General features: G+C 38.8%; 1 pseudogene across 1 annotated transcript in view; it reads left to right on the top strand.

The window, feature by feature from the left end:
- Positions 1 to 1,117: 1,117 nt before the first annotated feature.
- Positions 1,118 to 23,543, top strand: part of LOC309653243 (short transient receptor potential channel 5 pseudogene) — a 34,478-nt pseudogene continuing 12,052 nt past the window's right edge. Inside the window, exon 1 of the transcript XR_014268783.1 lies at positions 1,118 to 4,141. The product of XR_014268783.1 is annotated as a short transient receptor potential channel 5 pseudogene (transcript). The remainder of the gene's footprint in view (positions 4,142 to 23,543) is intronic.

The following is a 23,543-nucleotide window of genomic DNA, read 5'->3' as shown; positions in this document are numbered from 1 at the left end:
TATCCAAAATACATAAACAAGGGAGATGCAAGAGGGAGGAAATATGGGGATATATGTATAGCTGATTCACTTTGTTATAAAGCAGAAACTAACACACCATTGTAAAGCAATTATACTCCAATAAAGATGTTAAAAAAATACATAAACAGCTCACACAATTCAACATCAAGGAAACAAAACTACCCAATTTAAAAATGGGCAGAAAACCTGAACAGACATTTTTCAAAAGAACACATACATATGGCCAACATGTACATGAAAAGATGTTCAACATTGCCATTAATCAGAGAAATGCAAATTAAAATCACAATGAGATACCACCCCACACCTGTCAGAATGGCTATCATCAAAAAGACCACAAATAACAAATGTCAGTGAGGATGTGGAAAAAACAAAACCCTTGTACACTGTTGGTAGGAATGTAAAGTGGTGCAGCCAATGTGGAAAACAGTATGGAGTTCCTAAAAAAACTAAAAATAGAACTACCATATGATCCAGAAATTCCACTCCTGGGTATATATCCAAAGAAAACAAAAACATTAATTCAAAAAGATATATGTACCCCAATGTTCATAGCAGCACTATTTACAATAGCCAAGACATGGAAGCAACCCAAGTGCCCATCAACAGATGAATGGATAAAGAAGATGTGCTATATATATACAATGGAATATTACTCAGCCATAAAAAATAATGACATTCTACCATTTGCAGCAACATGGATGGACTTAGAGAATATTATGCTCAGTTAAATAAGTCAGACAGAGAAAGACAAATACTGTATGATATCACTTATATGTGGAATCTAAAAAATAAAACAAACAAATGTATATAGGAAACAGAAACAGACTCACAGGTATAGAAAACAAACTAGAGGTTACCATGAGGGAGAGGGAAAGGGAAAGGGGCAAGATAGGGGTATGGGATTAAGAGATACGCTACTATGTATAAGATAGATAAGCAACAAGGATATATTGTACAGCACAGGGAATTATAGCCATTATTTTGTTATAATAACTTTTAATGGAATATAATCTATAAAAATACTGAATCACTACGCTATATACCTGAAACTAATATAATATTGTAACTCAACTATACTTTAATTTTTAAAAAAAAGTGCTGAAAGCAAGATCAAGCCCCTCTCACTATAAATCAAAGCTATTAGGCCCATCCACCAAGCAGGCCTTGCAAATTCCCAGTCAGCTACATGGAGTTTCAAGAGACAGACAGTACTGACTCCCTCTCACAATAAAAAAAAATAAAGTATCACTCCCCCAAGTCGCCCAATAAAGCCTCCTCATTTCCTCCTAACCCCATACCCAGGGCAACTTGTCAATGCCTTCCATGAATGGAGTCTAGTATTAGATGTATGACTCCAGACAGAAATACGTAGAATCTACCTATCCCCATCTGCACAGCTATTGGAATGTGAATATCTTTTTCAGATTTTTAAATTTTTTCCAAGTTAAGAAGAAACCAAAGTGGACGTCTTAGCCAGCTCGGGCAGCCATAACAAAATACCACAGACTGGGTGACTTAAACAACAGAAATTTATTTCTCACAGCTTTGGAGGCTGAGAAGTCCAAGATCAAGGGGCTGGCCAGTTGGGTGTCTGGCAAAAGCTTTCTTTTTGGCTTGCAGGTGGTGCCTTCTCACTGTGTCCTGACAGTGGAGAGAGCAAGAGAACTCCCTGATGTCTCTTCTTATAAGGGCACCAATCCTATCAGGGTCCCACCCTCATGACCTCATTTAACCTGAACAACCTCCTTACTCCAAATACAGTCACCTTGGGGGTTAGGGCTTCAATATATGAATTTGGGGGAACATAATTCAGTCCATAGCAAAAAGGAAGGTTTCTGCCACTAAAAAGGATTATAAATATGGTCCAACTTGATAAAGGGCCCAAGGGCAGAATCCTCTCTGAAGCTCAACTGAAACATGGTGGCTCTGTTCTCAAAAACAATGTGAAGTACAGCCCTGGGATGGGTGAAGAGGTAAAATTCACATGAAGGGCCTTGCTTTAATCAATGTATTTCATAGAGTATTCCTTCATTTCTCCATTTTACACTGAATGGACCAAGAAGTGGGAAAAGCACGGAACATGGAATCAGAGGACTTGGGTTATAATCCTGACTCTGCCATTTACTAATTCTTGGGTTTTAGAGCAAATTATTAATTTCTGTGGTGTTGGAAAATATTCATCTAGTTAAAAAGGTAACAGCTCTGTGAAATAGGCAAGGGTAAGTGAAAGAATTGAATGAGATAATGTATGTTACAGAACTTTGTAATCATAAAACCTTAGATAGATGTCAGGGACCATTAAACTAAAGGGAGAGCTTAAAAGCCTCCTGACTCAGAGACACATTTCATCTCAGAGAGATAATGGCCAAGAGGGACCTTTTTAATCAGGATACTAGTATTAGAGGAAATTTGAGGATAAATAAAATTCCCACACTGCACAGTAAGTTGAAAATATAACTTACAGAACTGCTTAGTATAAGAAGTAGTATAGGATGACTAGTTACACAAATAACACTAAAAAAGTGTTCTGATCAACTGATATTCATCACACTATGGTTCCACAAATCACTGATGTTCTTTAGGTTGCACCAAGGTGTTATGCTACAAACATCAATCTGTGGCAGTCATTTATTGATTTGCAGAAACAATTTAATCCATGGGGAGAATTTTCTCCATTTCAGGTTTTTCAGTGACAAATTCCTCTTAATCCTTTAGTGACTGCTGGCAGACAGCATAACAAATTAACCTGTAGCAAAAGAACACCTAGGAAAAGCATATCAGGTGTCATCAATGGCTTGCTTTTATCCATTTGTGCTCATATACTTAGGTCTGCACTTTAAACTGCTAGCAAAAATTCCCTGTAGTCATATGATGGTATGAAGCACACTGTCTCAATCCCACCTGTAAAAGCCACTTTCCCACTATGGAAATTGGTGGGGGAAAGGGCAGGAGATGCAAGACAGGGCAATTGTAACCTGAGGCAGTCTTGAAGGCAGAAAATTCTGAAAAGAAGTTGGCAGCCAAAAAGAACACAGGTCACATTAGCATTTAATCCAGAGAGCAAGGTGTGGATAGAATGGGTAGCTGGGAGAACAGACAGCACGAGAGAACAGGGCTTGAGCTGAGTAAAGAGATGAAAGATTTGCTGAGCAGAGCTTTTGAATGTGTTAGCATGTTCCTCTATTTACATGGTGCTCAGCGCATCTTGAGGTAATGGATGCAAATTCTTAAAGAAGTTAGATTAAATTTATGGCAATATTTTATAGGGTTCACGGAGAGCATCCTAATTTCCAGGTGATCTGCTATCCAGATCTGAGGAGCACTAAGGTTAAGTTGTAAATGACAAAGCCATAGGGGATCATTAATAGGCAATAGAGATACTCTGGCAATAGTCTTAATTCTTGGAAGGGGCACAATGGAGGAAAACCCTCTTCTAACAACACAGTCTTTGGAATCTCTATTAGAAGAAAGGTCTTGGGCTGGTTCCCCTTATGATGGAAACCACGAGGACTCGTTAAGATGGCTCTCAGTAGTATAACTGTTATTTCTGGGAATCAGCCCTCAAGAGGCTGTGGGCACAGACCTCAGAAAATCAGAGGAGCCCCATCTTTGGGTCCTATTCTATTCTACCTTAGGCATACAGACATATAGTATTGGGCTGACCCGAATGTCAAAGGAAGAGGTGATTCAATCTGGATTATCTAGTTTATTTCATCTATAAAAACAGCCCAAACCAGTAATTTTCTCAAACTTCCTTTCTTTTAGCCTGAATCATCCTCTTGTCCTATCTTTATGGAGTAAACACATGGCTAACTGATAAATGTGCCCCTCACTTGATGCTGTATCTAACCCAGTGGTCTCTTAAGTATCATAAATGTGGCTAATACTATGTAAACATTTATTGTTTTAATACATAGTTGATTTTAGGGCTGGCATGGATCTTAGCAATCACTTTTTTTGTCTTCCTCATTTCACAGAAAAGGAAACAGACACAAAGAAGAGGAAATGTGACTTGTTCAAGTTCATACTTCAAATTAGTAGAAGAGCTGAGGTTAGAATCCAGGTCTCCTAATTCCCAGGACACTACTCTTTAAACGGCACCATTTTACACATAGAGGTATGTACCATTATTTCCAGGTAAGTCCCCTGACAATTTTTATCTTTTGTTTTGAAATTGTACTCTTGTAACATTTCAAGTCCTAATCTTACATGCTGGGACAAGCAGGGAGGTGGAGAACTAATCAACTTTTCAGGAAATAGATCCTTGTACAAAAGTAAAACCCTCTCAGTAACAACAAGGGAGACCTGGTTTTATAGATCCCAATATGCAAAAGGAGAAAGTTACGAAACAGTCACACTGAAGGAGATTGCATTATAAGGGGATACTCAGCAGAACTTCTTGAGTGCATTTACGCACTTAAGATCATTACTTGGCAAAACCTTCTGGGACAGAGAAACAAAGTTAAAATAAGAGCCAGTGCCAGATGAAGACAAAGAAGAAGGCAAAATAAGCATCTTTGAAGTAAAATGGAAGTCATGAAGAAATAGGATATGTTTGACAGAAACTCAGTTTACCATGAAAATATCATGGCCCTAGTAACCAGCCTAGTGAAGAGCCTTCCTCAATCACATGGATGGTAGCACTGCCGCTTTTCTAGTCACTAGGGCTTAAACTTGGATATCATCTTGAGGTTCTTTCTATACCTCACCTCCTAAAGTCTATCCATTACCAAGTCCTGTTTTTCCTTCCTTTGAAATAACTCTAAAATTCTTCTCTTCTTCTCCATTTGACTGCCAGCAATCTATTGATACATGGGACTCCATTATCTTATAGAAATAGTCCCATTCTCTCCTACTCTAATTTACCATTTGTACAGCCATAGGAGTCACCTTATAACATACAGCTTTCTTGATCACATTCTGTTTAAGAACCTAGACTGACTCCCCAATGCCCATAAGATCAAGTCCTAGCTTCTCAACCATATGTTCATATCCGCCAACAAACGAGTCCAGTTTACCTATTCCTACATACTTCTTTCTCCTCCCAAATACTGCCATACCCAAGACAGTGCCAATTCCCACCCTTGGCTTCTATCCCCACCCGATATATAACAGAGGTATTCTCCCAACTCCCACATCTGCCTGTCTAAATCCCACCCAGCCTTTAAGATTCAGCTCAGGTTCTACCTCTTCTGCATATCTTTCCTAACCACCTCACAATAATTCCAGCTAATCTTGATCTTTACAATTTTAATTAGTGCCAGCTATACTCAAGGCACTGATCTCCTCGCTTCTTTAGAAATGAAAAAAAACTAAAAGGTAAAATTTGGACCCATTTAATAAAGTCCTGCTCTGAAACAGAGAGATGGACAAATGTTCATATAGCCTTTGATGTCTGTTACTATGGAGAATGCCAAACCATCAGTTGAAGGGTTCCCTAAACTTTCTTCCTCCCAAGATGAAAGTAACATCTATTGGAACATCCAAACTGCACTTCATTCATGCCACATTACCCATTTGTTACACTATGTGAGAATTTTAGAATATGTGAGAGGTAAGAGACTTTGGATCATCAATTATACATTATACATGAGAAATCTGAGGTCCATTTCTATTTCTTGTGCTTTCTGATGTTTTCTTTCCCTTTAGAAACCCACTGATGATAAATTACTAAAACAATTTTAGAAAGAAGTTCAGCAGTATGTATCTTTAAAAATGCTCCTGGCTTTTGACCCAGTAATTTGACTTCTGAGAAGTTGAGCAAATGACCTTGAATATATATAAAAAAATCTTTATGTACAAAAGTATCTATCACTACTTTATTTATAAGAGTAGAGATAAATGGAAGAAAGCCTAAGTATCCCCAACTGGAGACTATGGTATACCTGATCTGACCCAATGAAATATTATGTAGCCATTTAACATGATATTTTAACATATGATGGCATGAAACATACTGTGTCAGTGTCACCTAGCAGAGCCACTTCCCCACGAGGGAAATTGGTGGTGGGAAGGGCAGGAGTTTTAAAAAGTGTTATTACAGATAATGATGTATGGGAAATTCTTACAAAATATTAACTGAAGAAAACTGGATAGAAAAGGTACATAAAAGATGAACTCATTTAAAATGCATGAGGGGGGAAGACTGGAAATTTTTCCTTATCTTAAGCCACATTGTTTGATTTTTTTATGAGAATTCATGATTTGCTGGTTTAAGTAAATTTTTTGGAATTTTTATTTTAAAATAATTTCAGACACATAGAAAAGTTGTATGAACAGTACAATGAACTCCTGTGTACTCTTCACCTATATTCCCTAATTGTTAGCACAAAAAACTTGTAAAGAAGTCCCTCTGCCCCATTTTATGAGGATTTGGTCAATAAGCTCCTATGTGAACATTGCCACTTTAGATTCCAAAGTGCAGGGGTAACAGAAAGGGGACAAATACTCATTTCTCATAGCCTATGGGATCTGGGCTGAAAGCCAACCCCAAGACTAATAATCAGATGCAAGACTTTTAACCAATTACACTGCATATTATTTGCTGTAATCAGTGTCATCCCATTCTGCCTTTCCCTTGACTACTTCAAGGAACATCATGCAGACAATGTGATAGAGTGTTGAGCAACAGATTTAAACTCCCCCATGCAGCTGAGTGACTTGAGGGAGACAAATATATATTTTTCGCTTGTGTCTTCACTCTAGAGAAAATGAAAAGCATTGATTTAATCCAGCTGCCAGCGGATCTACATAACTTGCCTGGACTTCGAAGAGAAGTGAAAAAGAGTTGAAGACCTTACAAAAATAAAAACACCATGTGTCCATAGCCATCAAAATGCATTATGCAAATGAAAGTACCCATATTTTAACATAGATACTGTATATTTCTACCTGGAATTTGGAAGAATTCTCTGTATTACAGACATTTTAGAGGTGGAAGAGACATTTGGGTCATCCAGCACTGTCCAATAGAACTTCCTGTAATGATGAAAATGTTCTATATCTGTGCTGTCCAATATGGTAGCCATGAGTCACCTCTGATTATTAAGTGATCGAAATGTACCTGATGCAACTACAGAACTGAATTTTTATTTTATTTCATTTTAATTCATCTAAATTTAAAGAGCCACATGTAGCTAGTGACTACTGTACTGGACAGTGGAGATCTAGACCCTTTATCACTCTAAGTAGTTCCCCTCATCTTTCTGCACTTTCCCTGATAATCACATCCACTCCTAACAGCTCCAGTTACCACTTATAATGACGGTACTCAATCTTGGCTGCATGTTGCATTCACCTGGGGATCTGTTTTAAATGTCAGTGTGCCTGTGGGGAGAGGTGGGGGGTATTGTGACCCAAGCATGAGTGGTTTTTAAAAGCTCCTCAAGTGATTCTAATGTGCAGCCAGTGTGGAGAACCTTTGATCAATATGCTGATGACTCCCAATTCTATATCACCAGATCCCAATGCTGTGCTCCACATGCTGACTGGATCTGTCCTTCCTGATGTCCAGAAAAATAAAAAAACACCTCAAACACCAACATATCAAAATAGGACATCATTATGTCCATTGCCCTCACCCAAATCCTTCAAACTATAATTACTGGACTTATTTCTGCCATTTTGCTATTTGTTTTCCATACGTCTTATATATAGTTTTTGTTCCTCAATTCATTATGGCCTTCTTTTGTGTCTGATTTTTTGTAGTGTATCATTTTGATTCACTTCTCATTTCTTATTCTATAAATGTTTTTAGTTATTTTCTTAGTGGCTACCCTGGGGATTACAATTAACATCTTCAGTTTATAGCAAGCTAGGTTGAATTAATAATAACTTAGCTTCAATAATATAAAAAATTCTTTTCCTATGCAGCTCCATCCCTCCTCCTCTATGTTGTTATTGTCACAACTTACATCTCTATATATTATGTGCCCATTAACATGGAATTATAATTTTTGTTCTATGCATTTGTATTCTAAACCATAAAGAAAAAAAAGAAAACTTCCAAATCAAAAGTACAATGATAGTGGCTTTTATACTTAGCTATGTAGTTACCTCTACCCGTGTTCTTCATTTCTTCATATGACTTTGAATTACTATCTAGCCTGAAGGACTCCATTTAGGATTTCTTATAAGGCAGGTTTACTGGCAATGAACTTCCTCAGCTTTTGTTTATCTGGGAATGTCTTAAGTTCACCTTAATTTTTAATGGGTAGTTTTGCAGGATATCAAATTTTGGTTGAGAGGTTTTTATCTTTTTCTTTCAACACTTTAAATGTATCAACCCACTGCCTCCTGGCCTCCATGGTCTCTGAAGAGAAATTGGCTGTTAATTTTTATTAGGATCCCTTGTCTGTGACCAGTTGCTTCTCTCTCTGCTTTCCTGATTCCCTCTTTATCTTTGTCATTTGACAGTTTGATTATGTGTCTTGGTGTGGAATCTCTTTGAGTTTAACCTTCTTGGAATTTGTTCACTTTCTTTGAGATGTAGATTCATGTATTTCCTCAAATTTTGGAAGTATTTGGCCATTATTTCCTCAAATATACTTTCTGCCACTTTCTCTTTCTCCTCTCCTTCTAGGACTCCCATTATGCATCTGTTGGTATACTTGATAGTGTCTCACATACTTATGATGTCCTATTCATTTCTCTTCATTCTTTTTTATTTTCTGATCCTCAGACTAGAAAATTTCAATGTATATATCTTCAGTTTCATTAATTCTTTCTTCTACTTTCTCAAGTCTGCTGTTCTGCATTTGGCTAACACTGCTGGGGAGGCTACTCCAACTCTGAGAAAATTCCAAGAGGTGTAAAAAAAAAAGGCAATCCTCTGAGCTGATTCCTCTTTTTCCACGAAGAAATTCAATACCTATGTACTGACCAGTCAAAACATACAATCACAATTCTTTGAGAACAAAATCCATATTTTCCCCCTCCCAGCACCAGCAAGCCACACTAGGAATATGAGCCACTGCCCCCATGGCTATCTCCAAGCTAAGGAGTGGGGGATGGTAAGCAGTTCAGTAAAAATGCCACAAAACTCTCTTACCAAAATTTAGTAGCTTCTTTCTTCATTAAGCACTACATATTATAAGTTTTTATTAGATTCCAGAGTTCAGAAAAGGTTGATTTGAACTGATGGGTTTTGCTAGGTTAATCATTGCATTAGTGGAGAGATGGGTTTTTGAAGTTCCCTACTCTGCCAATTTTTATCATGTCCTTTTTTCCTTAATCAAAATTTTTGTAGAATTTTTTATACATTTATCCTTTCATTTAACTTTAATTTTTTCCCAAGTGCATATAAAACCCAAATGGGATAGTTTTTATAATTTATCTCTTAATTTGGGAAGAAGTTATACTTTTATTAGGTTGAGTCCTTCTATTCAGCAACATAGTGTGCTTCCCTATTCTCTCCTTCATTAACTTCTTTTACGTGAATCCTGTTCCTTTCTAGGTAAATCTATTCCTGGATGTCTTAAGATGTTGTCACTACTCTGCACTGAAACTTTCCTTTTTAATTTCTGAGTGATGATGATTATTACTGATATAAAATTTTAAAGCTATTGATATTTTTATTTTTTTCTTGCATTATGTCACCTCACCAAAGTCTCTTCTTAGTTTTAACAGGTTTTTGTAAACTTTCTTGGGTGTTGTATTATACAATTATATTATCTGCATATAAAGGTAATTTTGTCTCCTGTGTTAAATATTTATAATATTTTCACGTCCTTCTCTTATTACATTAGTCGTAACCTTAAAACTGAATAATAGAGCTGATAATGGCATTCTTGATTTTAATGGCAGTGGGTCCAGTATTTCACAATTTATTATGATATTTATTATTGATTTGAGGTAAATAGTCTTTTGTGTATAGGTAGTTTACTTCTGTTCCAATTTTGCTTAGTTTTTTAAATAAATAGGTGCTGAATTATATCAGTTTTTTTCATTTACTGATATAATCATGTTTTCTTTCCTTTAAGTGGTTGTCTTATTTACTAACTGTATTGAAAATTTTCTCATACTGAACCCTGCTTGCACTCTTAAGATATGTTCCACTTGGTCATAATGTATTATTCTTCAATTCACTTCTGATTTTCATTTGCTAATATTTTATTTAGAATTTTTAGAATTATTTTCATGGCTGAAATTGGTCTATAGTTTTCATTTTGGAGTATCATTATCACGTTTTGGCATTAAGATTATGCTAGCTCTGTAGAATTAATTGAGGAGTTTTATTCCTTTTTCTATAATCTGAATATAGTTTTAATATCAAGATAACCATCTACATTTTTTAAGTTCTATATACAATTGTGAAACCACTTGAGGTGAATGACTTTTAAGTAATTTTTTTAATTTATTTTTTTATACAGCAGGTTCTCATTAGTCATCCATTATATACACATCAGTGTATACACGTCAATCCCAATCTCCCAATTCATCACACAACCACCCCCCACCGCCGCCGCTTTCCCCCCTTGGTATCCATAAGCTTTTTCTCTACTTCTGTGTCTCAATTTCTGCTCTGCAACCCAGTTCATCTGTACCATTTTCTAGGTTCCACATATATGTGTTAATATACGGTATTTGTTTTTCTCTTTCTGACTTACTTCACTCTGTATGACAGACTCTAGATCCATCCACGTCTCTACAAATGACCCAATTTCGTTCCTTTTTATGGCTGAGTAATATTCCATTGTATATATGTACCACATCTTCTTTATCCATTTGTCTGATGATGGGTATAAGTTCCTTCCATAACCTGGCTATTGGAAATAGTGCTGCAAAGAACATTGGGGTGCATGTATCTTTTTGAATTATGGTTTTCTCTGGGAATATGCCCAGGAGTGGGATTGCTGGGTCATATGGTAATTCTCTTTTAAGTTTTTTACGGAACCTCAATACTGTTCTCCATAGTGGCTGTATCAATTTACATTCCCACCAACAGTGCAAGAGGGTTCCCTTTTCTCCACACCCTCTCCAGCATTTGTTGTTTGTAGATTTTCTGATGATACCCATTCTAACTGGTGTGAGGTGATACCTCATTGTAGTTTTGATTTGCATTTCTCTAATGATTAGTGATGTTGAGCAGCTTTTCATGTGCTTCTTGGCCATCTGTATGTCTTCTTTGGAGAAACGTCTATTTAGGTCTTCTGCCCGTTTTTGGATTGGGTTGTTTGTTTCTTTAATATTGAGCTGCATGAGCTGTTTATATATTTTGAAGATTAATCATTTGCCCGTTGATTCGTTTGCAAATATTTTCTCCCATTCTGAGGGTTGTCTTTTCCTCTTGTTTATGTTTTCCTTTGCTGTACAAAAACTTTGAAGTTTCATTAGGTCCCATTTGTTTATTTTTGTTTTTACTTCCATTACTCTAGGAGGTGGATCAAAAAAGATCTTGCCGTGACTTATGTCAAAGAGTGTTCTTCCTATGTTTTCCTCTAAGAGTTTTATAGTGCCCAGTCTTACATTTAGGTCTCGAATCCATTTTGAGTTTATTTTTGTGTATGGTGTTAGGGAGTGTTCTAATTTCATTCTTTTACATGTAGCTGTCCAGTTTTCCCAGCACCGCTTATTGAAGAGACTGTCTTTTCTCCATTGTATATCCTTGCCTCCTTTGTCATAGATTAGTTGACCATAGGTGCATGGGTTTATCTCTGGGCTTTCTATACTGTTCCATTGATCTATATTTCTGTTTTTGTGCCAGTACCATATTGTCTTGATTACTGTAGCTTTGTAGTAGAGTCTGAAGTCAGGGAGTCTGATTCCTCCAGCTCCATTTTTTTCCCTCAAGACTGCTTTGGCTATTCGGGGTCTTTTGTGTCTCCATACACATTTTAAGATTTTTTGTTCTATTTCTGTAAAAAATGCCATTGGTAATTTGATAAGGATTGCATTGAATCTGTAGAGTGCTTTGGGTAGTATAGTCATTTTCACAATACTGATTCTTCCAATCCAAGAACATGGTATATCTCTCCATCTGTTTGTATCATCTTTAATTTCTTTCATCAGTGTCTTATAGTTTTCTGCATACAGGTCTTTTGTCTCCCTAGGTAGGTTTATTCCTAGGTATTTTATTCTCTTTGTTGAAATGGTAAATGGGAGTGTTTCCTTAATTTCTCTTTCAGATTTTTCATCATTAGTGTATAGAAATGCAAGAGATTTCTGTGCATTAATTTTGTATCCTGCAACCTTACCAGATTCATTGATTAGCTCTAGTAGTTTTCTGGTGGCATCTTTAGGATTCTCTATGTGTAGTATCATGTCATCTGCAAACAGTGACAGTTTTACTTCTTCTTTTCCGATTTGTATTCCTTTCATTTCTTTTTCTTCTCTGATTGCCATGGCTAGGACTTCCAAAACTATGTTGAATAATAGTGGTGAGAGTGGACATCCTTGTCTTGTTCCTGATCGTAGAGGAAATGTTTTCAGTTTTTCACCATTGAGAATGATGTTTGCTGTGGGTTTGTCATATATGGCCTTTATGATGTTGAGGTAGGTTCCCTCTATGCCCACTATCTGGAGAGTTTTTATCATAAATGGGTGTTGAATTTTGTCAAAAGCTTTTTCTGCATCTATTGAGATGATCATATGGTTCTGATCCTTCAATTTGTTAATATGGTGCATCACATTGATTAATTTGCATATATTGAAGAATCCTTGCAACCCTGGGATAAACCCACTTGATCATGTTGTATGATCCTTTTAATGTGTTGTTGGATTCTGTTTGCTAGTATTTTGTTGAGGATTTTTGCATCTATATTCATCCGTGATATTGGTCTGTAATATTCTTTTTCTGTAGTATCTTTGTCTGGTTTTGGTATCAGGGTGATGATGGCCTCATAGAATGAGTTTGGGAGTGCTCCTTCCTCTGCAATTTTTTGGAAGGGTTTGAGAAGGACGGGTGTTAGCTCTTCTCTAAATGTTGGATAGAATTCACCTGTGAAGCCATCTGGTCCTGGAGTTTTATTTGTTGGAAGATTTTTTTTTTTAATTTATTTATGGCTGTGTTGGGTCTTCGTTTCTGTGCGAGGGCTTTCTCCAGTTGCGGCAAGCGGGGGCCACTCTTCATCGCGGTGCGCGGGCCTCTCACTATCGCGGCCTCTCTTGTTGCGGAGCACAGGCTCCAGACGCGCAGGCTCAGTAATTGTGGCTCACGGGCCCAGTTGCTCCGTGGCATGTGGGATCTTCCCAGACCAGGGCTCGAACCCGTGTCCCCTGCATTGGCAGGCAGATTCTCAACCACTGCGCCACCAGGGAAGTTCTGTTGGAAGATTTTTAATCACAGTTTCAATTTCATTACTTGTGATTTGTCTGTTCATATTTTCTATTTCTTCCTGCTTCAGTCTTGGAAGGTTATACCTTTCTAAGAATTTGTTCATTTCTTCCAGGTTGTCCATTTTATTGGCATAGAGTTGCTTGTAGTAGTCTCTTAGGATGCTTTGTATTTCTGCAGTGTCTGTGGTAACGTCTCCTTTTTCATTTCTAATTTTATTGATTTGAGTCCTCTCCCTCTTTTTCTTGATCAGTCTGGCTAATGGTTTATCAATTTTGTTTATCTTCTCAAAGAACCAGATTTTAGTTTTATTGATCTTTGCTATTGTTTTCTTTGTTTCTATTTCATTTATTTCTGCTCAGATCTGGATGATTTCTTTCCTTCTACTAACTTTGGGTTTTGTTTGTTCTTCTTTCTCTAGTTCCTTTAGGTGTAATGTTAGATTGTTTACTTGAGATTTTTCCTGTTTCTTCAGGTAGGCTTATATGGCTATAACCTTCCCTCTTAGAACTGCTTTTGCTGCATCCCATAGGTTTTGGGTCGTGGTGTTTTCACTGTCATTTGTCTCTAGGTATTTTTTGATTTCCTCTTTGATTTCCTCAGTGATCTCTTGGTTATTTAGTAACGTATTGTTTAGCTTCAATGTGTTTGTGTTTTCTACGTTCTTTTTCCCTGTAATTCATTTCTAATCTCATAGCGTTGTGGTCAGAAAAGATGCTTGATATGATTTCAATTTTCTTAAAATTACTGAGGCTTGATTCGTGACCCAAGATATGATCTATCCTGTTGAAAGTTCCATGCACACTTGAGAAGAAAGTGTAATCTGATGTTTTTGGATGGAATGTCCCATAAATATCAATTAAATCTATCTGGTCTATTGTGTCATTTAAAGCTTGTGTTTCCTTATTAACTTTCTGTTTGGGTGATCTGTCCATTGGTGTAAGTGAGATGTTAAAATCCCCCACTCTTACTGTGTTACTGTCAAATTCTTCTTTTATAGCTGTTAGCAGTTGCCTTATGTATTGAGGTGCTCCTATGTTGGGTGCATATATATTTGTAATTGTTATATCTTCTTCTTGGATTGATCCCTTGATCATTATGTAGTGTCCTTCCTTGTCTCTTGTAACATTCTTTATTTTAAAGTCTATTTTATCTGATATGAGTATTGCTACTCCAGCTTTCTTTTGATTTCCATTTGCATGGAATATCTTTTTCCATCCCCTCACTTTCAGTCTGTATGTGTCCCTAGGTCTGAAGTGGGTGTTTTGTAGACAGCATATATATGGGCCTTGTTTTTGTATCCATTCAGCAAGCCTGTGTCTTTTGGTTGGAGCATTCAATCCATTCACATTTAAGGTAATTATCAATATGTATGTTCCTATGACCATTTTCTTAATTGTTTTGGGTTTGTTTTTGTAGGTCTTTTCTTCTCTTGTGTTTCCCACTTAGAGAAGTTCCTTTAGCATTTGTTGTAGAGCTGGTTTGGTGGTGCTGAATTCTCTTAGCTTTTGCTTGTTTGTAAAGCTTTTGTTTTCTCCATCGAATCTGAATGAGATCCTTGCTGGGTAGAGTAATCTTGGTTGTAGGTTCTTCCCTTTCATCACTTTAAGTATATCATGCCACTCCCTTCTGGCTTGTAGAGTTTCTGCTGAGAAATCAGCTGTTAACCTTATGGGAGTTCCCTTATATGTTATTTGTTGTTTTTCCCTTGCTGCTTTCAATAATTTTCCTTTGCCTTTAATTTTTGCCAATTTGATTACTGTGTGTCTCAGCATGTTTCTCCTTGGGTTTATCCTGTATGGGACTCTCTGCGCTTCCTGGACTTGGGTGGCTATTTCCTTTCCCATGTTAGGGAAGTTTTCGACTATAATCTCTTCAAATATTTTCTCGGGTCCTTTCTCTCTCTCTTCTCCTTCTGGGACCCCTATAGTGTGAATGTTGTTGCGTTTAATGTTGTCCCAGAGGTCTCTTAGGCTGTCTTCATTCTTTTCATTCTTTTTTCTTTATTCTGTTCCATGGCAGTGAATTCCACCATTCTGTCTTCCTGATCACTTATCTGTTATTCTGCCTCAGTTATTCTGCTATTGATTCCTTCTAGTGTAGTTTCATTTCAGTTATTGTATTGTTCATCTGTGTTTGTTTGTTCTTTAATTTTTCTAGATCTTTGTTAAACATTTCTTGCATCTTCTCAATCTTTGCCTCCATTCTTTTTCCGAGGTCCTGGATCATCTTCACTATCATTATTCTAAATTCTCTTTCTGGAAGATTGCCTATCTCCGTTTCATTTAGTTGTTTTTCTGGGGTTTTATCTTGTTCCTTCATCTGATACATAGCCCTCTGCTTTTTCATCTTGTCTATCTTTCTGTGAATGTGGTTTTTGTTCCACAGGCTGCAGGATTGTAGTTCTTCTTGCTTCTTCTGTCTGCCCTCTGGTGGATGAGGCTATCCAAGAGGCTTGTGGAAGTTTCCTGATGGGAGGGACTGGTGGTGGGTAGAGCTAGCTGTTGCTCTGGTGGGCAGAGCTCAGTAAAACTTTAATCCACTTGTCTGTTGATGGGTGGGGCTGGGTTCCCTCCCTGTTGGTTGTTTGGCCTGAGGTAACCCAGCACTGGAGCCTACCCGGCTCTTTGGTGGAGCTAATGGTGGACTCTGGGAGGGCTCACGCCAAGGAGTACTTCATAGAACTTCTGCTGCCAGTGTCCTTGTCCTCACGGCAAGGTACAGCCACCCTCCGCCTCTGCTGGAGACCCTCCAACACTAGCAGGTAGGTCTGGTTCAGTCTCCTATGGGGTCACTGCTCCTTCCCCTGGGTCCCAATGCACACACTACTTTGTGTGTGCCCTCCAAGAGTGGAGTCTCTGTTTCCCCCAGTCCTGTTGAAGTCCTGCAATCAAATCCCACTAGCCTTCAAAGTCTGATTCTCTAGGAATTTCTCCTCCCGTAGCCAGACCCCCAGGCTCGGAAGCCTGACGTTGGGCTCAGAACCTTCACTCCAGTGGGTGGACTTCTGTGGTATAAGTGTTCTCCAGTTTCTGAGTCACCCACCCAGCAGTTATGGGATTTGATTTTATTGTGATTACACCCCTCCTACCGTCTCATTGCAGCCTCTCCTTTGTCTTTGCATGTGGGGTATCTTTTTTGGTGAGTTCCAGTGTCTTCCTGTCGATGATTGTTCAGCAGTTAGTTGTGATTCCGGTGTTCTTGAAAGAAGGAGTGAGAGCATGTCCTTCTACTCCGCCATCTTGAACCAATCTCCAGTCATTAGTCCACATGTCCTACATTTGCTCACTCTTCTCAAGGCTTAAGGTCTCATCTCTTCAGTATCTTTTATTGCAATATTCACTTTACTGTGGAAGCCTGGAACCAAACCCACAGTATCTCCAAAGTATGCATGAATGAGAAGTCCACAGGCTGACTGACTTCGGGTGAAGCTTGATCCTACAACACAATATGTCATCAAGGACCCGTTTATTTCCTTCCCTCTGCTGTGCTTTCCTTGGTGTCTCTTGAGGTGAATGACTTTTAATTGGTAGATATTTCAAACTATTTTAATATCCTCTATGATTAGTAATATGCTCTGGTTTTCTATTTGTTTGTGGTTTAATTTTGGTAATTTTCCAGAAAATGCTATCACTTAGGTTGTGTTCAGCTTCTTGTAACAGAAAAGCATGCCTAAAAGTGGGTTAACAAAAAGGGAGCTTTTAGCTCACACAACTAGAAGTCTAGAGGTTGAGCAGCTCCCGGATTGGTTAATTCAATGGCTCGAAGACATCACAAAGGACCCAATTTATGCCATTCTCAATGTGGAGGCTGCATCTTTTAGGTTGGCGCTCTTCATAGTCCCAAGATGGCTACCAAAGTCTTTGGTGTCACATGCAAATGACAACATTCAGAGGCAAAAAGGGGAAATATTTCTTTTTTTTACATCTCTTTTTTAGAACAAAGTAACTTTTCCCAGAAACCCTCTAGTACATCTCATTGGGCAGAATTGTACCAACTGCTCAAATCTAGGTCAATCACTGCCCAAAGAAATGGAATTACCAATATTGACTTAGTCTTAGACTAATTAAGACTCTTTCCTTGAGGTGAAAGGGTGGCTTCTTGCCTAAGCACTTGGCTACATGGAGGGGAGGAGTTTAAACATACAAGAAAAAGTAGAGCTTGGGACTTCTCTGGTAGTCCAGTGGTTAAGACTTCATGCTTCCAACGCAGGGGGTACGGGTTCAGTCCCTGGTCAGGGAACTAAGATCCCACATGCCGTGCAGTGTGGCAAAAAAAAAAAAACAGAAAAGAAAAAGCAGAGCTCTACTGACAGAGCATTCCCCCATCTCTATCCTTACCACTATTTCATGTAGTAATTTAATATGTATCTATTGAGAGCCTACTACGTGCCAGGTTTTGTATATAGAGTAGTAAACATGACAGATAAGGTTCTTGCTACTATGGAGTTTACATTTTGTTTGGGGGAGCTAGATGTTAAAACAATAAACAAAAATGTGAGTATTTCAAATAGTAATAAGTTCTTCAAGAAAATCAAGTCTGTATAATGAGAAGAGGGTGACATGAAGGGACTTGCTCCATTAGAAATGTGTTCTTGGGAGGCTTACTGAAAAGATGACATTTGATCTGAAATCTACATGATAAGAAGGAAACTGAAGGTCTAGTAGAAGAGGATTATAGGCAGTGAACCACATGCGCTAAGGTCCCAAGGTGATCACGTGCTTGAGAGTTTTGAAGAATAGAAAGACAGCCAATGTTCTCTTAAAATGAGGTGGATGGACCTAGAGACTGTCATACAGAGTGAAGTAAGTCAGAAAGAGAAAAACAAATACCGTATGCCAACACATATATATGGAATCTAAAAAAAAAAAAAAGAAATGGTTCTGAAGAACCTAGGGGCAGGACAGGAATAAAGACACAGACGTAGAGAATGGACTTGAGGACACGGGGAAGGGGAAGGGGAAGCTGGGACGAAGTGAGAGAGTGGCATGGACATATATATACTACCAAATGTAAAATAGATAGCTAGTGGGAAGCAGCCACATAGCACAGGGAGATCAACTTGGTGCTTTGTGTCCACCTAGAGGGGTGGGATAGGGAGGGTGGGAGGGAGACGCAAGAGGGAGGAGATATGGGGATATATGTTTATGTATAGCTGATTCACTTTGTTATACAGCAGAAACTAACACACCATTGTAAAGCAATTATACTCCAATTAAAAAAAAATACCATTGTGTTTTATATACCCACACCTGAGCACCTGCTGTGTCCGTCATCTAGAATGACCATCCTTACGTTGCTGTCTAGCAAACTCTTACCAACCCTTTAAGACATAGCTCAAATATTTCTCTTCAATTTTCTCCCCAGGTAGAGTTGAACACTTCCTCCTACTACATAGTGTCCGTACTATATTTTAGACTCCATATCAGACCATAGTACATTTAACTTATTTTCATGTTATCCCTCTCTCTGTACTTGGAAATGTTTGAAGACAAGGGCTATGTCATTTATATGTGTATATTTGTATTCCCTACCACCAAGTGTTCTGGGCATGACAAATACTAGTTGCATAACAAGTATTAAACTGAAACATCGAGTATCTACTATTCCTGGCACTATTATAGGCATTATGGAGCATACAAAAGAATCTACCTTCATTGAAGTAGTTCAGAATGTAGACTCTAGCGTCAGAAGCTTGGCTCTTATCCCCTTCCCACCACTTACTAACTATGTGAACTTAAGCAACTTACTTAACCTCTCTGTGCCTCAGGTTCCTTATCTGTGAGGTGGGAGATAATAATGGTAACTGTCTGAAAGTGAGGAATAAATTAAATAATGTATGTGAAGTATTTAGCACACACAGTATCTGGCACATGATAAATGCTTCATGTTAATTTATTATTTATAAATTAATGAAATTATTGGATTGATAAGATTTATACAAATGAAAAGCATAATACTACAAACACACCACTACGCAGGATGGTCTAAAGTGCCTTTTGAAACAAGATATTATGGTGTCTTGATCTTGCTGAACGAGAAATGAAGAAAAAAACAGCCACAGTGTAACCTGTCTTGGCCTGACCATGCTAGAGAACTGTGCTCACTTCTGAGCAGCATACTTTAAGAAAACACAAAGTATAGTATAATTAGAATCAGACCACTAGGATGCTCATAATTCTAGAGAAGGGGAGACTCCTGGGGGCAGAGAGGAACCTGAGAGCTGAAATCAAGCACGCGAAGGATTGTTATGTAGAAGAAAGGAGAGCTTTGCTCGATACTGCTCTAGAGAGCAGAACTAGGGCCATGGAAGAGAAGCTGTAGGCAGGTGATTTCAGCAGGACATCAACGAGCATTTGCTGAATGTCAGCACTCACCATGAAGGTGAGAAAGTGGTGAGTGTCTCATCAGTGGAGGTGCTCATTAAATGAACAATCACTTAACAAGGATATTGCCAAGGGGATTTTTTCACTGGACAGGGGATTATTCTAGATGACCTTTGAGGTCCCTTGCAGGAGGCTCAAGATCTGGACCTTTCTGGGAAAGATTAGTGTTACTACATTAAAATTAGGAAGTTCTAAAAGTGGTATTCTTAAAGGAGTCAAAATGCTCTCGAAATCAATGCACACACACACACACACACACACAGGTACATACACACAAGCTTCCTCTGACCAGCCCACCCCTGTGGCTATGTGCATGAAGTTTCCACTTTAGTCACTCATTGGATTGGGCATTCAAGGTTCTTGTTCAAATGTAATTTTTTACTAGATGAGGTATGGCTTTAAGTGACTTAGCTGTTATCTTCATCTTCTATCACAGTGCCTGGTACATATTCATTGAATGTTTATTATTCACTTGAGATTGTACAAGTTTATCAAATTAAACTGACTTTCCTTAAAGGACTCTGAAGAGACGGACAAGTAGACAGATAAGCTTGGATAAGAGCAAGACGTCACAAGGGTTTCACCATTCAAACTCAATCCTCATGGCACAGGGGGCAAGCCACACACAGATCCCATGTCCTTCCAAAGGCACCATTTTTTTCGTTAGATGAAAAGCCAGGCTTTCCTCCTCACAGACAAAGTCCTGAGCTGGGCAACGATCTGGGCTGGGATTTGGTGAGAATACTTTGCATCCTGGCCTTCTGCCCAGCCCATTGATGTAGCTCTTTAAATCGCATCATTTAAACCCACAAATGTCACAGATCCCATTAGACAAACTCCTCTGGCTAGCAGCACAGAAAAGAAGGAACATGATAAGCCCCCTGAGGCAGCCTGATTGACCATTCCTAATCTTTCATGCTTGGGGGACTACACTGGGAGTAGGGTTCACTCATAGAATGGCATGAAGTGCTGGCTGGTTTCATTTCATTCAGTTAAGGATACACCTCAAGGCCAGTGCATAATGATGGGAAAGCCAGCCTCACCTCCTGGCTTAGGTTAATGGCAGATGAGTGCAGTCTGCCAAGTATAAAGGTAAAGGGTGATGGAAAGGAACCTCCCCTATAATCCATCTTCAAGAGATGCCAGAAATTCCATCATTAGTTACTTATTCCCGGAATAATGACAGAGTAGGACTAACAGCAAGCCTATGGAGAAAGAATTAGCCTCAGAGCTTGGAGCAAGGCTGAGGCTAAAGCTGTAAGTGAGGGTCAAATGGCGCCAGCTTTGGGGATTGGCAGAGGGCAGGAAACTAGGCAAAGTCATTAGACATCTAAAGAAGCCTGCATGTAGACAAACAATATAGGGAACCCATTTCTACATCACTCTCAGCGTGTAGTGTAGAGGTGGGCATGAAACCATAAAAGAGATTTCCAGGCCTCTCCTTCCCCTCCATCACATCTTTCATGTCCTTCTAAACATACATCTCTTTACTCCCAAGGCCACAGCAACTTTCCTAATCAAGGAATCCACATTAAGGTGTTATTAGCTATTGGCCACATGATTTATTATTCCTTCCAGGGGTAGTTTTAGAGATGTAGTGCCTTAAAGCAAAGGAGTGACTCTCTAATAGTACATCTCAGGCAAACTTCTGGAGGAAAGATTTTTTTTCTCTACAGAGGAATACCATGAGGCTTCTCATAACACAGCCCACTGGAAACGCAATAGACCAGATTAATTTCAAATGCAAGAGGTGAAAAGTAACACTAGACTCTGAATTGACTATATATCATCCAATCATACTCACTTCAAGTCATAAATTTACCGTGATTTTACTGTCCTCTCTCTTTGCTACTGTAACCCATACATCTGGCATAGAGTGAGAGTTCAATTAATGGTACTTTTTGTTGCTTTCATTATTATTACTATTAGAAGCAGTAGTAGTATTAGTGCTGCCCCAGTACCTGGCACAGTGCCTGGGACATATTAATTATTCAACTATAATAATTATTTTATTGCACTGGCTCCTGGCATAGTGCTTGGCACACAATAGGGCACCGATTGAGTTAGTTCCCTTTGTTCTCACCTTTCCCTCGGATACATTTGTCTTCGGTTTCCCCCCAAGCTGCACCTTGCTAAAGTGGGCACAGACCTTCCTGTAGCAATAATGCTTAGCCCAGCACCACAAGTGACACCATATGAGAAGACATCTAGCCTTCTCTTCCATGTTAGCCCCTTAAGTGGCAAATGGGCAACAAGTGTCTAAGATCATTTTTTTTATATGGGGAAAGTGAGGTTTTGAGCTATTGCCTTGTAATTTTAGTTTACCTCTAGTCCCTGTATCCTATTATAGCCTTAAAAATATGCCCCCACCACTATCTCCCAACTAGGCTATGATCAATCTCACCACCTTTGTTCGTGTGGTACCTGAACTACCCTCATGTTTTTACACTAAATTCATCCTCCAAGGACTGGGTAACAGCTACCTTCTCCATGAAACCTTCTCTGAGACTTCCAGCCTCACAGAGCCCTTTCTGAAATCCCAAAGCATCAAATCAGTAGCACACAATTTAGCCCTTCGTTCTGTGGCTGCACCAACCTCCTTAGCTAGATTGTATTTGCTCATTAAACATCCATCTGTTGAGCACCCATCATGTTCCAGAGCCTGTGTAAGTGGTAGGAAGGCAGGAATCAAGGTACTCCTACCCGAATGGCAGGAAGACAAACACGCAGTTGAGTGACATTGGAGAAATGTGATCTGAGTGCCAGTGGGGAACTCAGAGGGAGATTGGCTAGCTTTCTGAGGGTCTTGGGGGAAGGCTTCACAGAGAAGGGGACCTATGAGCAAGGTGCTGAAGTAGAGAGAAGTTAGTTAAGTGGAGAAGGTGGGATGAAGCCACATGCAAACGCATGGTCATGAAAGGGCAACTCAGAGAACATGACTCAGCATGGCTAGAACTTGGGGAGAGATGGAGAGAGATGAGAGAATATCATGGAAGGTTTACTCATTCATTCATCAAATATGTATCAAGCATCCAGGGTGTGAAAAACAGGACAGATGCAACTGCACTTGAGCTTTAAAGCAAATTGGACTGAACAGACGATTACCCAGGAAGACAAAGAAATATGTCTGTGTAACTAGAAATTCTGATTAGTATCAAGAAGGAAGAGAAAAGGCTACAATGGAGAGAAGAATATGAAGGAACTACTTTATAATACAGGGTAGTTAATTAGGGCTTCTCTGAAGAGGTGGCATTTTGTTGAGGCTTGAAAGATGAAAGGAGCTGGAGAAGAGTATTCCAGGAGGTGATTCAAGGTCTTGAGGTGGGAGAAAGCTTGGCATGTTGGAAGAATCAAAAGAAGCTCCACAGGGCTAAAGAATAGTGGATAAGAGTGAAAGAGTGGCTTAAGATGACATTGGAGAGGTAAACACAAGCCAAGACCTAGTAGATCTCAGAAAGGAGTGTTGATTTCATCACAAGAGCAGTGGGATACTCACCAAGGAGAGTGAAATGGGATCAGATTTGTGGTTCACAGGATAACTTGGGGGTGGTGTGGAAGATGATCTGGAGGGGGAGAGAATGGAGTCAGGATAACTAAGTATAAGGAGGTGGAATGGTCCAGGTGAGAGATGACGAAGGCAGGGACCTTTTCTTTCTTCTGTTCCAAAAGTGACTAGCTCAGTGCTAGGCATATGGAAGGCTTCCACTGTGTTCATATTGATTAATTAAATAAATATAAACTGAATTGGGTTGTTGAGTCTCTTTTCAGGAGGTCACACTGTCTCTTCTTTCTCCTCCCTTTTTTCTTTATAACAGAGACAAGGAGGCATTCTACAATAAGTATTATTAAAGTAATTTACT

The sequence above is a fragment of the Balaenoptera physalus genome (genome assembly GCF_965194825.1).
Source record: "Balaenoptera physalus genome assembly, chromosome: X".
Taxonomy (NCBI): Eukaryota; Metazoa; Chordata; class Mammalia; order Artiodactyla; family Balaenopteridae; genus Balaenoptera; species Balaenoptera physalus.
Note: the sequence above shows the minus strand (reverse complement) of the source record. Positions and strands in the feature narration are given on the sequence as shown.